This window comes from Symphalangus syndactylus, chromosome 23 (genome assembly GCF_028878055.3).
Source record: "Symphalangus syndactylus isolate Jambi chromosome 23, NHGRI_mSymSyn1-v2.1_pri, whole genome shotgun sequence".
In the NCBI taxonomy this organism is placed as follows: domain Eukaryota; kingdom Metazoa; phylum Chordata; class Mammalia; order Primates; family Hylobatidae; genus Symphalangus; species Symphalangus syndactylus.
The window spans coordinates 47497688-47510951 of NC_072445.2; the positions used below are offsets into that span (position 1 = coordinate 47497688).

Consider the following 13264-nt stretch of genomic DNA (forward strand, 5'->3'; position numbering starts at 1 on the left):
TATACATATATACATATGTATACATATGTACATATACATGTATACATACATATACATACATATATGTGTCTATATACATACACATATGTATATGTATATACACGTGTATCTACACACGTGTACATGTGTATATACACAAGTGTGTATACGTGTATATATGTATGTGTGTATACGCACGTGTATATACGTGTGTGTGTATATATACACATACACACGTGTGTATACATACACATATATACACGTGTGTATACATACATATGCATATATACACACGTGTGCATAGCTACATATACATATATACACATGTATGTGTGTATACATATACATACACATATGTGTATGTATATATATGATGCAATACTAAGCCATAAAAAAGAATGAACTAACGGCATAGCAGCAACCTGGACGGAACTGGAGACTATAATTCTAAGTGAAGTAACTCAGAAATAGAAAACCAAACATCATATGTTCTCACTCCTAAGTGGGAGCTAAGCTATGAGGATGTAAAGGCACAAGAATGATACAATGGACCTTGGGGACTCAAGAAGGAAAGGGTGGGAGGAGGGTGAGGGATAAAAAACTACAAATTGGGTTCAGTGTACACTGCTCAGGAGACAGGTGCACCAAAATCTCACAAATCACAACCAAAGAACTTACTCATGTAACCAAATACCACCTGTTCCGCAAAACCTATGGAAGTAAAAAGTTAAAAAAATAAAACTTACTTACATGAGTGGAATCGTGAAGTATTTTTCACTCTGTGACTGGCTAATTTCACTGAGCACAATGTCCTCCAGGTTCGTCCGTGTTGTCATATGTTGCAAGATTTTCTTCTTTTGTTTGAAGTCAAGATCTCAAAGATTTAGCAGCACTTCCATGTTTACTGCAGCACTAGTCACAATAGCCAAAATATGGAAACAACCTACATATTCATTGGTGGATGAAAGGATAAAAAAATTGTATATATATTCAATGGACTATTATTCGGCCTTAAGAAAGGAAACCTTGCAATATAAAAATCTTATAAAAGAAACATCATGTAATTGTTTATTTGAATATATAAAATTGGGTTTTCAAGCATAAGATAACTTGCTATTCCTCCAGACAAAATGAGCTCTTAGAAATTATAATCAAATAAATGTAATTGTGATGAATTAAGTAAAAAAGAACCAGTAATGCATACACTTATGTTTCAGTAAAATTCAGAAGGATATAAAAATGAGAGTAAAAAGGAAATTGGTAAACATCTTTCTATTTTGGCTAAACTCACAGTGTTTGAATAATGGCTGTGAGTATTCTGACAAACACCTGCAGCCCACTTTACCCATCCTTGGTTGGATTTATTATACTGTACACCCAAAGCTGGGAACCTGCAGGTCTGTGATCATTCATATTATTATTATATGAAATTAAACTGGTGTAAAGCCCTAAAAGAAGAGTTCTTAAGACCCTAGCATTACCTGTATATTTGCAAAACAGTAATTCTGGAAATAATCCCCTAAGGATTCCAGAATAGTGAAAGCATATTTAAATAAATTACAAGGCACAGTCAAAATTCACCAGGCTCATATTCTATTCACTACTTAACTGGTGAGTGAGACCTTGATATCAAATACGTTATTTTTTTCCTGACATAGCCATAATATTATTCTCATATTTTACCTAAAACTTCAACTGCAGCAGTAAAAAAAAAAAAAAAAAAAAAAAAAAGAGCAAAGCAGTACCTGCTGTAATCTATCTGTTGGTACAGGGCTACTGCACAAACTGGGTATACTTTTCTTGATAGGAAAGCAAGACGGACATAGTGTATCATCCTCAAAATGTCTGGAAGCTAAGGTCAAATTCCTAGTTCTTCCACGTATTCGTTGTGTCCTCTGTCACCTTACACACATCACAATGAAGTGAAGCCTGTTCCTAACCTTGCGAAGTCTCCAGTTGCAGGTGGGGTGGGGAGAAAATGTATTTGTTGGAAATATGATAGGACTATCAAAATATATGCAATCAGCTACCTAAACTGTTAAGTTCATTCTGTTGCAATATAAAATATATTTTTTCATGAAAACAAAAAACTATGAGAAATTTGACATGTTATTCCAGCTTAACCCTTTAATTTTTAACCTGCCTCTCCTGCCCTTTTGAAATTACTTGTTAATAATAAAAATGTGTAGCTTAACATTGCTTAGCACGCACCATTCTTAGTAGCATTCAAATTTAATGGTTCAGAACCATATCATTTAAAGTGAAAGAATCATGGTTTTGAGTTTTAGTCCACACCTGCTTTTGTGTGACTAGGACAAGTTACATTCTGAAGTTACTGTCTTTAAACTGAAAATGTATATAATAAAAATACCCGCCTCATATTATAAATGTTTTTTGTGGTAGCAACCATAAAGTGCTTAGCACATTGCAAATATGTAGTAAGCGTAAAATAATATTTAGATTATTATTATCCCGGAGATTCGTTTGTTGAGATAATTAATGCCACTGTTTTTAAAGGCCAAAGTCAGGGCAGGGATGGCTGAATATAATGTTTTCATATAAGCAGATGTTCTTTTCTCCCAATTAAACTTCCATGGCCTGTGGTAAGGAAGCAGCAGTGTAAATACCTAGTTCTTCATTCGAATTTCTAAAGGACTTGACTTTACAAGGAATCAACATGAGAAGGACAACTTTTATGGATTTGCAGTCACATTGGAGACAAAATGAGGAGGTTCTGGATTTCTCTGTAGCCTGTGGGAATACAGCTGGAGTTGTACCAGGTGGTAACAGTTTTGACTTGGAAAATGAGCTATAAACAAAGGGACTCAAACTATAGGACAATCCGCTATTGAGAAGTAAGAAAAAGTGAGCCAGAAAGTTCACTTGCTTAAAGATTCATCTTTGTATTCAGTTTAGGGAGTTACTTAGATAAATTTAGTTATTAAAGGACTAGAGGCAAAAAAAACTCCCAGTGCTAGGAAGGGCCTGGTAGATTATGGAGCAAGCACAGTTTCCCTGCAGCCCTTCTCCTGCCCTCAAAGGCAGAAAACCAGCTGATCTAGGGCTCCTCTCAAAACTTGCCAGCCTTCCTGCTTCCATGTGTGCACATTAGTTGTTATTGTCTAATAATATCTGCTTGCTTTCTATCTCACAGGGATATAGTAAGAATTAATGGTATGAATTCTGCAAGCTCTTCAAGACCCCTAGAGATATGCAACATAAATATGTTATGTTTGTATATATTATTTCTTCAACTTGTTTTGTACCTAGTACATGGGAGAGGAAGATACATGCATTTGTCTAGCCAGCTAACTGATATTTCTGATTTAATCATTACACAATGTATACACATATCAAAACATCAAACTGAATCCCATAAATATATATAATACAAATATATGTTGATTAAAAAAATTTATAAGGAATTTCTTTTAAAATAAAATCAGATTTTATTCTTTGAATTTTGAAAAAAACATAATTTAAATTGGTCTTGACTTTTTTTGTATCCTCATCAATGATTTATTTTCATAGTAGCCATACTACTAATAAATATCTATACGCCTAATATATTTTAATTCTTGGAAATAACCATCAGATCATTCTATCTCAACATTATTTTGTTGTTGTTCAAGCACACCTGTTCTCTGCCTACTATCCTGGCTTCTCCCATCTTTTTATAAAAACTATTTGAAATAAAGGGATTGGAAATGCACGAAATATGTAAATATATAAAATGCATAAAATAAACCCAATAAACTACTATCAGTTATTATTAGATTAAATCATTATATTTTTCTCTAGTAAAAGAATATATTTTATGCCAAACTAATTAATGCCTAATGGCATTAATAGAATGCCATTCACTTCAGATAAATAATAATGACAGCAAACTATTTTAATAAGATGAACAGCCAGGTGAGAGTCCAGCCCCTTACTAAGGTGTGCACCCAGTCCCGATTCATCTGAAAGACACCTGCACAGGAAGAGTACATGCTTCTGCAGATCCGTGTTAAACTGTTCTGTTTTTGAGGAAGGGAAACTTTCCGTAGCAGTATGCTGAGAATATTTTCCCCCCGGAGCAGCAATGAATTATTTAGTACTTGATTTGTCAAAGAAAAGCTTGGCTACACTATGGTGACAGAGTTATGCTGTAGAAATAGAATATTGTTTAAGAAATTATTGGTGCAAAAAAAGGCAACTAAAGCAGAAGGCACAGTTGGTTTTCCAAATATACATACATAGTACTCACATTTATCATTATTCAAGGGCTTTATGGGAAAAAATTCTAGCATGTTTTGCTTTTATAAAACTGTCTTTATGTCCTGTGTGCATCTGTTGGCTGGCTTTTTCCCCAGTCCCTATCTCTCTGGCCTTCTGTATTGATTTCTTTTAAGGATCCCTTTTTGTCACTTAAGTTGAAGATAAGTAGAATATTTCTTTTTATGTTATCTGCCTACTTTTTAGTACTTCTTAATCTCATATTGCATGGAATTCTCTATATTAAATGTATTCAATAACATTTTCAATTCCTTTAATGTGTTTCTAAAAAATTGAATTTTGCTTGTTTTTAACAAATATCCCCCTTTCTCTCCTCTCTCTCTCTTTATCTGTAAAACTGGCAATTTTCACTATTCAAACTCCTTGTGCATTAAGATCACAATACAGACAGTTCTTGCTTTTCCCAGTTGTGATACTCACAGATTTCAGTTATCCTGGTTTAGTTAAATAATGCCAATTCCCAATGATATGTTCAAGTTTCAGGTACCATGGCATATTAACTGTAAGTAATTGCATAAATTTCAAACTTTGCTGCTAGCCTTTCAGCTCACACATCACTACATACCAGAGGAGCATCATTACAGTGACCAATCAAGCCTCTTCTTTCAAAGTCTTTTGGTGACTGATCCTTCACAGCTGTTATTCAGTTCACACACAGAAGCAAAGCATGATGTTGTCTTTCTTTCTTTCTTGTCTCCATGCTAAAACCACATGACTGCCCAAAAATAGATACTCCAAGTTGGGAACTGGCCATCAAAGATGGAAATGCAGCAAAGACACAAAACATGCTAACACTGGAAGTGAAATCTGAATTGAACATACATGGAATTGTAGAAGAAGTAGCTGATCTAGGGATGCTGACCCTGCTGCCCTAGATTTTACACTCTGCATAAGCTGCCTGGACTCTAGATATACAGACAGAGAATCACTGCAAAGGCAAACTTACTGACATTAATGAGGAAAGCAATTGTAATCAAAAGGATAAAGATGTCCCAGATCAAGTGACGCTAACACAAAACTTCACACACAAAAAAATCTCAGATATATTTTATGTCATTGGAAACTAAATGATAAAATGTTTACAGTGAATAGAAACTTAGCAAAGGAAAATTACAATCTACTAAAATGTAGAAAAGATGCTCACTGCTTACTGTAATTTATGCTATTAGAAGGCAAGCATTGTTCAAATGACTCTAGATCAGCATTTTACAAAGAACTAAAGCAGTAATTTTCTTTCTTTTCCTCAGAGAATAGGTCTCACTTCATCACCCGGGCTAGATGCAGTGGCATGATCATAGTTCACTGCTGCATCAAACTCCCGGACTCAAGGGAGCTGGGATTACAAGCATGCGCCACAGTGCGCAGCTAATTTTTCCTTCCTTCCTTTCCTTCCTTCCTTCCTTCTTCCTTCCTCCCTCCCTCTCTCTCTTCCTTTCTTCCCTTCTTTCCTTCTTTCTTGCTTCCTTTTCCTTTTCCCTTCCCTCACTCCTTCCCTCCTTTCCTTTCCCCTCCCTTCCTTCCTTCCTTCCTCTCTCTCTTCCTTTCTTCCTTTTCTTTCTTGCTTCCTTGCTTCCTTTCCCTTTTTTCTTCCCTCACTCCTTCCCTCCTTTCCTTTCCTTTCCCCTCCCTCCCTTCTTTTCCTTTCCCCTTTCCTTTTTTCTTCCCTCACTCCTTCCTTTCCTTTCCCCTTCCTTCCTTCCTCTCTTTCTTTCCTTTCATTTCCCTTTTCCTTTTCCTTTTTGCTTCCCTCACTCCTTTCCTTCCCTTTTATTCTTCCTTCACTCCCTCCCTTCTTTCCCTCCCTCCCTCTTTCTTTTTCTTTCCTTTTTCCTTCCCTCCCTTCCTTTCTCCCTTTCTTCCCTCCCTCCCTCCTCCCTTCCTTCCTTCCCTCCCTCCCCGCTTCCCTCCTTCCTTTCGAGATAGAGTCTTGTCACCTTGCGTAGGCTGATCTCTAACTACTGGGTTCCAGCAATTCTCCCTCCTCGCCCTCCCAAAGTGTTGGGATTACAGGCATGAGCCACTGGGCCCAGCCTAAAGCAGTAATTTTCAATGTATCTAGTGTTTGAAATGACAGTGTACTACAAAAATATTAGTTTTACTATTTTTCATTTTCTATACATTTATAACTGACAATAAGGTTTTTAACGTGTTGGCAAAATTTTTTAAGGTCACATGACAATTGTACTCTTCCCCACTGATAAATATGATCATATTGCATAGTTTTGCCTTGCACAGTCATATTTATAGCATCACTCTGCTCAGCCAAGTGAGAACTGCCTGTACCTAAAAGTCTAAAATATAGGAATGTTTGTAGTTCTGTCAATATGGTCTCTTGGATTAAGACTTTAATTATTTAAAATATTTACCACATTTTAACATCACACTGTATACTTCATGGTAGACTGACTACTACAAATCAGAGGTACACCTTGTTTTAAGGCCATTCTCTAAGTGTGTATGTTCCAGAGAATTCATGTCAAAAAAGCTACTGTTCAGGTACCAAAATTATGATCCTAAAGGACAGTAGGATGCTATCATTATTTTTATTGTAAGAGATGAATGTCATTTCAATATCTACGGATTTTTTTAGTTGGGGCTATGTTAACTGTTTGTTCCTTAAAGTTCTCCAGGTTTCATCTATGAACCCCATCCCTCTGACTTCCTACTGTGGGTCATTTTTCACTTTAAAATTATTATTAAAAATAAGATAATAAGACAGAATCTTAAACATAATAAAATTAATGAATAAAAATAAACAGGATGGCCATATGAAGAATGCCTCTGCAATTTTCTTTGGCTTTTTATTTTGTCTTGTTTTGTTTTGAAAAATTGCAATTGGGATCACTGTTCATTAGCTTGCTTAGTTAACCTTTTATAAAGCTTCTAGGAGTAAAGTTATCTTTCTAAGCTCAGAAGCAAGGACACTTTTTTTTCCCCCTTTCCATAAACAGTCTTGCGTCTTCATATCTGTGTTAGTTTTCTATCGCTGCTGCAATTATTACTGCCAATTTAGCGGCTGAAAACAACACAAATTTGTTATCTATCTGACAGTCTGGAAATCCGAAGTCCTAAAATCAAGGTGTCAGCAAGGTTGTGTTCTTTCTGGAGACTGTAGGGGAGAATCCATTTCCATTCCTTTTCCAATTTCTTGGCCTTCGTTCTTGTCCTTGCAGGTAGCTCCCTACGTTGTAGAACCAGCAATAACATGTGGAATCCTGAGGCTGCCATCACTCAGGCTCTCTGCAGTTGAGGAATGTTCCCCACAATTTCAAAGACTCACATGATTAGATTAGGTGCCCCTGGACAATCCCCATCTCAAGATCCTTAACTTGAATCATAACTGCAAAGTCCCTTTTGCCATGCACGCTAACATGTTCACAGGTAACCAGACTTAAGGGATGGGCATCTTTGGAAGCTTTTATTCAGCAACCACCATATGTGAAAATGAGAATGAGAAAAGGGTTGAATTTCTCCTGACTAGGCTTTTATGAAACTCAGAGCCATGAAATATACCTAGTTGTCTTAACTTCAAGTTTTGCTTTGCCTTCTTGACCTCTTCTCTGCTATTGCCTCTTTCCTATCTATTTGCTGTTTTTAATGTGTTAAGTTTCTTATTATACCTGTGCTTTTACTACAAATGAGTAGTGGTTTTATTTTTTCCTTCACTAACAAGTAAACAAAAATAATATTTGCAGTGCATATTTAATACTTCAGCCTTTTAACTTGCCAAATAGTAATATTAAAAAGAAAAAAACTGATGCCGTATCCATTTTATTAATAATGCAAAAATGTAAAATGGATATGATTATAGAATAAAGGCATTTCTTTCAAAGAAAATAGAATGGCAAATTACTATTTAGTATTTATAACCCCATCTCTCTAGTTTCATTTAAAATGCAGATAAATGAGATTGTGGTTTGATTTTGTGTACTTTTTTTCTTGTTGTGAATATATTGACTTGAACTGTCTTGAGTAATGACAACGGAAGTAGAGATCAAATGACGAAAGTATTTTGGTGTTTTATAGTTATTCCGTTTCACACGGATAAACTGACCAAAGTGGAAGCAACATACTTTTACTTCACTCAATTTGGAATATTTGGTTTTCAAATAAATATTGCGTTGATTTTTTTCTCTAAATCTTCTGGTAGGTTAGTTTGGATAAAAATTGCACGTGAGGATATAACCGTATTTCTTTGCAAAATGGCAGAATCTCAAACAGGTACCGTTTTGCTGAGATGAATACAAATGCATTAAAGATGCCAATCATTTTCTCTGCAATTATAGACTTAGCACCCCACACCTCTCTTTTTGGAGCAGCTGCTTGCTTTCACCTTTCATAGAATGTGTTTCCATGGCCTCTTTTGAGTGGACAGTGAGCCAGGCAGCCCAGAGATAGGTCCCTGACTCAAACTAGACCAATTGAATTCTTGCTTCCAAGAACTTAGAACATAGAGACACTGAGTCAGTTGGTTGGCGGCGCTATTGCTGTGAGCTCATGTAGGAACTGGGCTGGAGTGACTGTTTTCTGTCATGTGTATGACATAGCAGAAAAATATAGGTGACGAAGTAAGCAAAGAATGAAGAGATGCTGAGAGAGAATAAATGTTGAAAGAACGAGGGAAGAGGGGAATTACTGGGGCCACTCCAGTTTGTTACTGGTGCTCTGTTTTATGCTTTTGATCTTGAATTCCAGGTATCCTTCCAATAAATTCATAAGTTTATATTTAGATGAGGCAAAGGTGGGATTTTTGGTTTGCCTTTTGTTTGTTTTTTGAGACAGGGTCTGTCACCCAGGCTGGAATGCAGTGGTGCAGTTATGGCTCACTGCAGCCTCAGCCTCCTGGGCTCAGGCAGATCCTCCCACCTCAGCCTCTCGAGTAGCTAGGACTACTGGCATGCACCACCATGCCCAGCTAATTTTGTACTTTTTGTAGAGATGGGGTTTTGCTATGTTGCCCACGCTGTTCTCGAACTCCTGGACTCGTGTTCTGCCTGCCTTGGCATCCCAAAGTCCTAGGATTACAGGCATGGGCCACCATGCCTGGCCACAAAGGTTTTCTGTTTTTGTTTTTGTTTCGTTTTGTTTTTTGCCATTCGTAACCCAAAGGTTTTGTAACTAAGACCTTAATCTATGTGAACACTCCACTTATCTAAATTGTGCAATAAAATGTTTTGATGAATATCTTGAGGTAATTAGGCATGTCTGGTGTAACAAATATTTAATGAGTGCTTGTTATGTATCATATGCAGAACTAGGCTCTGGAACTGCAAAGACAAGTAAGACATGGATCTTATCCAGTCAAACATTTTTCCTGCAAAAGGAATAAGTGCAAGTCCTGCTCTGGGTCAGACAAAAGAAAGAAGCTCCCTTTACTGTTCATTTTTAATGCGGGGTAAGCCTTCAATATTCAATAACAGTGTGTTTCCATGTTAACAATGATTGGATATACTGCAGCAATTTTTCTGATCATTCAGATCTGTCCAATTTGAATTTGACTTTTTATTGAACTAGAACGAGTATAGTAAAGGAATGATGGAAGTGTGATGAATTTAATCAGAAGATTTTCCTAGATGAGATTTTTCAAGGATTCCACGAAATCCAGTTATACTTAAAGAAATTTTAAAAAATTGTATTTTCGGAGAAAGGCCATTTGCAATTGTTATGCTTTTTTCCTCTGCCTCCGATGCCAAATCCCTTTATTCTAAAGTGTGGCTCGTTGTTCAGGAGCTCAGCCTCCTGAGACAGACTTACTGGTTTTGAATCTCATCTTGCCATTTTCTCATTAGGTGATTTCAGCTAATTCAAATACTTGCTCTCGTTTCCTCATCGTTAAAAAGGGGATAGAACATACCTACCCAGTATAGTCATTTTGCAAACTAAGTGAGATAAAAATGTAAAACTTTTAAAAGAGTACCCAGTACATATTAGCTGCTGAATATATAATAGTTGTTGTTATTGCTCTCTTTAAATGCATATGCAGAAACACAGCACAGCTGTGCCCACACAGCAAACACACTCAGGCCAAGTAGAGGGAAGCGTGGGGTCTAAACTCATTATATTCTTTAAGGCCTAAGGGATGGGAAGTGCTCCAATAAATAAATGTGTGTAGAGTGACTACATTATGTTCAGTATCTTAGAGTTAAGTTAATTATGAAAGCCATCCCTCCAAAAATAAAAACAAATGATAACTTCTTCCTTTATCCAGCTTTGCTATTCAGTAAAAATCAGTTTTATTGTTATTTATTTGAACATTGATTTTTCTCTGGTGCAATAATTAATGGAAAACGAATGTTTATGGTTACTTTTTTTTCATCAGAGAATAAAGATGACTGGGATACAGAGAGTAAATACAGATTTATTTCTGACAATAGTAGTTTAAATAGAAAAGTTATATGCTAAGTTATTCTTTCCCTGTGAAACTTATACAAATATAACTGAATTTATTTGATGGATTGAGGTTAAGTGAATGTGGTATAAATATTTATAAAACACAATTGTATTATATACATAATTTATATATACAGGTATATGTGTGCATATATATGTGTGTGTGTATATATATATTTTATATATATATGTAATGGAATATGTACTGAGAAATAAACTGGACACACAAAAATAGTGCTATGAGATTTGAGATTTAAGTACCCCTGTCACAAAATGAGAAAATGAGAAGACAAGGAAATATATCTCAATCATCAAAAACAAACCTACAATGTGCCTCTAGGGTTATTCAAAGGATTGGAACATTACAGTTACTAATTACATATAAAAATGTTCATTCTTGTAATGATCAATAAATGCTTAACCCATATAAAATATTATACTGTTGCCACGTTATCCTGTTCAAGGAAATATATCCCTCATGTTATCTTAACCGGCCCTCCCTGTATTAATCAAGTGTTGATGACCATGACTTAAGGCCTGAAAATATTATGGCAGAAAACCTTGGCAGAGGGAAAGCCAAATTGTAGCGCCTGGGGTTATTTATCATGCTGTCACTGAACACCTAGGGAAGTGCAGTTCCAGCTAATTTATTACAATGTTGTTTTCATTTTTACTGGGCACAGAAGGACTCACACTGAGGCCACCGAGTTGTGATCTGCACTGGAACAGACGCAGTGACAATGCTACTTCACTTGCACATTTTTTATGGCATGTATTTTTCCCTGACTCTGCTATTTTCTCATAACATTTAAGAATGTTCGTTAAGCTCAAAAGAAGCTAAGCGCTATTTATATAGGTGGGATGCAGATGGAGAGGGGAAGGTGAGAAGGTTGAAATAAATGAATGCTGCCGCAAGAACGACGTGCATGTTACTTGCAAATGTGACTTGTTTAAAGCCCGAATGTCTTACATAGGGTGACTCTATCAACAAGACCTTTAAGCTGCAATCCAAATGTGGTGGTGCTCCACACTGAAAGTGTTGAGAGTGGTATCGAGCTGCTGGAACTGCTAACTCTTTCTTTTTCCAATATAAATGCACATAAAAAATGAAATTTGGGATAGTGGAGACTGATGAGTGGTAACTCACGACACCTAAAGCAGTGAAGAATTTGTCTTAATCTTGTGCAAACATCACATAAGAGATTCTCATATTTTCCTCCCATATACTCAGAAAGTAGCTGATTTTAAATACTCATTTATGATTTGCCTCCTCAAACATATTATGAACTAGGAATCAGTCATTGTTAAGTTGTGGATATTTCCTGATAACATGCAATAAATCTAAATAAATACGCATATATATATAAGTATATATATAGACATATGTGTATACACATATACAGGTGTACACAAATATAATTAATATGTAAAAGCAACATCTAATAGGAATGTCTACTAAATATTTAGTTCAGTTGTAGAGTGGAAGTAAAACACAAAAAAGTCCTTTATCCCCAAAGTTTAGGTATACATCTTATGTTAGCCCTCTCTCACTCTGTTACCCACATGGCGTTACAGACTTTATCCATATGAATGAGCATTTGCATTGGAGAGTGACGTCTTTGTGCATCAATCATCTAAGAACGTGCAATGATATTAACAACACATGTTGTGTGAATATATGATACACCTATAAATGTAGAAATTGCTTTCACATCTGTTATTTCATTTTAAATGTCCAGCAATCCCTAGGAACATAATAAAGTGGTTTATCTTTTAGCAGCTAAAGTAACTGAGGAACAAAGATGTCAAAGGTCTACTTTATGTTACTACTTCATTAGTGACAGTCACAACTAGAACTAAGGACTATGGGTTACTAAATTGTGTCTTATATGGATATTTTAATAGAAAATGTGGATGTTATTACTGATGCTTTATACATCTATACAGATGTTAGATTTTTTTGATGCAATTACACTTGACCCTTGAACAAAATGGGGGATGGGACACTGTCACCACCACAGTTGAAAATCTATGTATAACTTTTGACAACTCCAAAACTTAACTACTAATAAGCTACTATTCACTGGAAGCCTCACCAATAACATAAACAGTTGATTAACACTTATTTTATATGCTGTATGTATTATATACTTTATTCTGAAGTTATAAAAAGGAAAATGTTACTAGGAGAGTCCTAATAAAAGAGGCCAGACCCAGTTTATAGGCTTATGCCTATAATCCTAGCATTTTGAGAAGCCTAGGCAGGAGGATCACTTGAGACCAGGAGTTCGATACCAGCCTGGGCGACCTAGTGAGACCCCCATCTCCACAAAAAAGAAAAAAATTAATTAGCCGTGTGGCGGCTTGTGCCTGTAGTCCTAGCTACACCAGAGGCTGAGGCAGGAAGATCACTTGAGCCCAGAGGAGGTTGAGGCTACAGTGAGCTGTGATTGCCCTAGTGCTGGATGACAGAGCAAGACCCTGTCTCAAAAAAAAAAAAAAAGGAAAAAAGAAAAGAAAATATATTTACTATTCATTAAGTGGACCTGGATCATCAACATAAAGGTCTTCCTCCTTGTTGTCTGCCCTTTGAGTAGGTGGAGGAGAAAGAGGAAGA

The 13264-nt window shown here is 36.1% G+C and overlaps 1 long non-coding RNA gene across 1 annotated transcript in view; it reads right to left on the bottom strand.

Annotated features, from left to right (window-relative positions):
- Positions 1-1809: 1809 nt before the first annotated feature.
- The window catches only part of LOC134735748 (uncharacterized), a 61675-nt gene continuing 50220 nt past the window's right edge, over positions 1810-13264 (bottom strand). Inside the window, exon 3 of the long non-coding RNA XR_010119171.1 lies at positions 1810-1929. This is a non-coding gene — a long non-coding RNA (uncharacterized lncRNA). The remainder of the gene's footprint in view (positions 1930-13264) is intronic.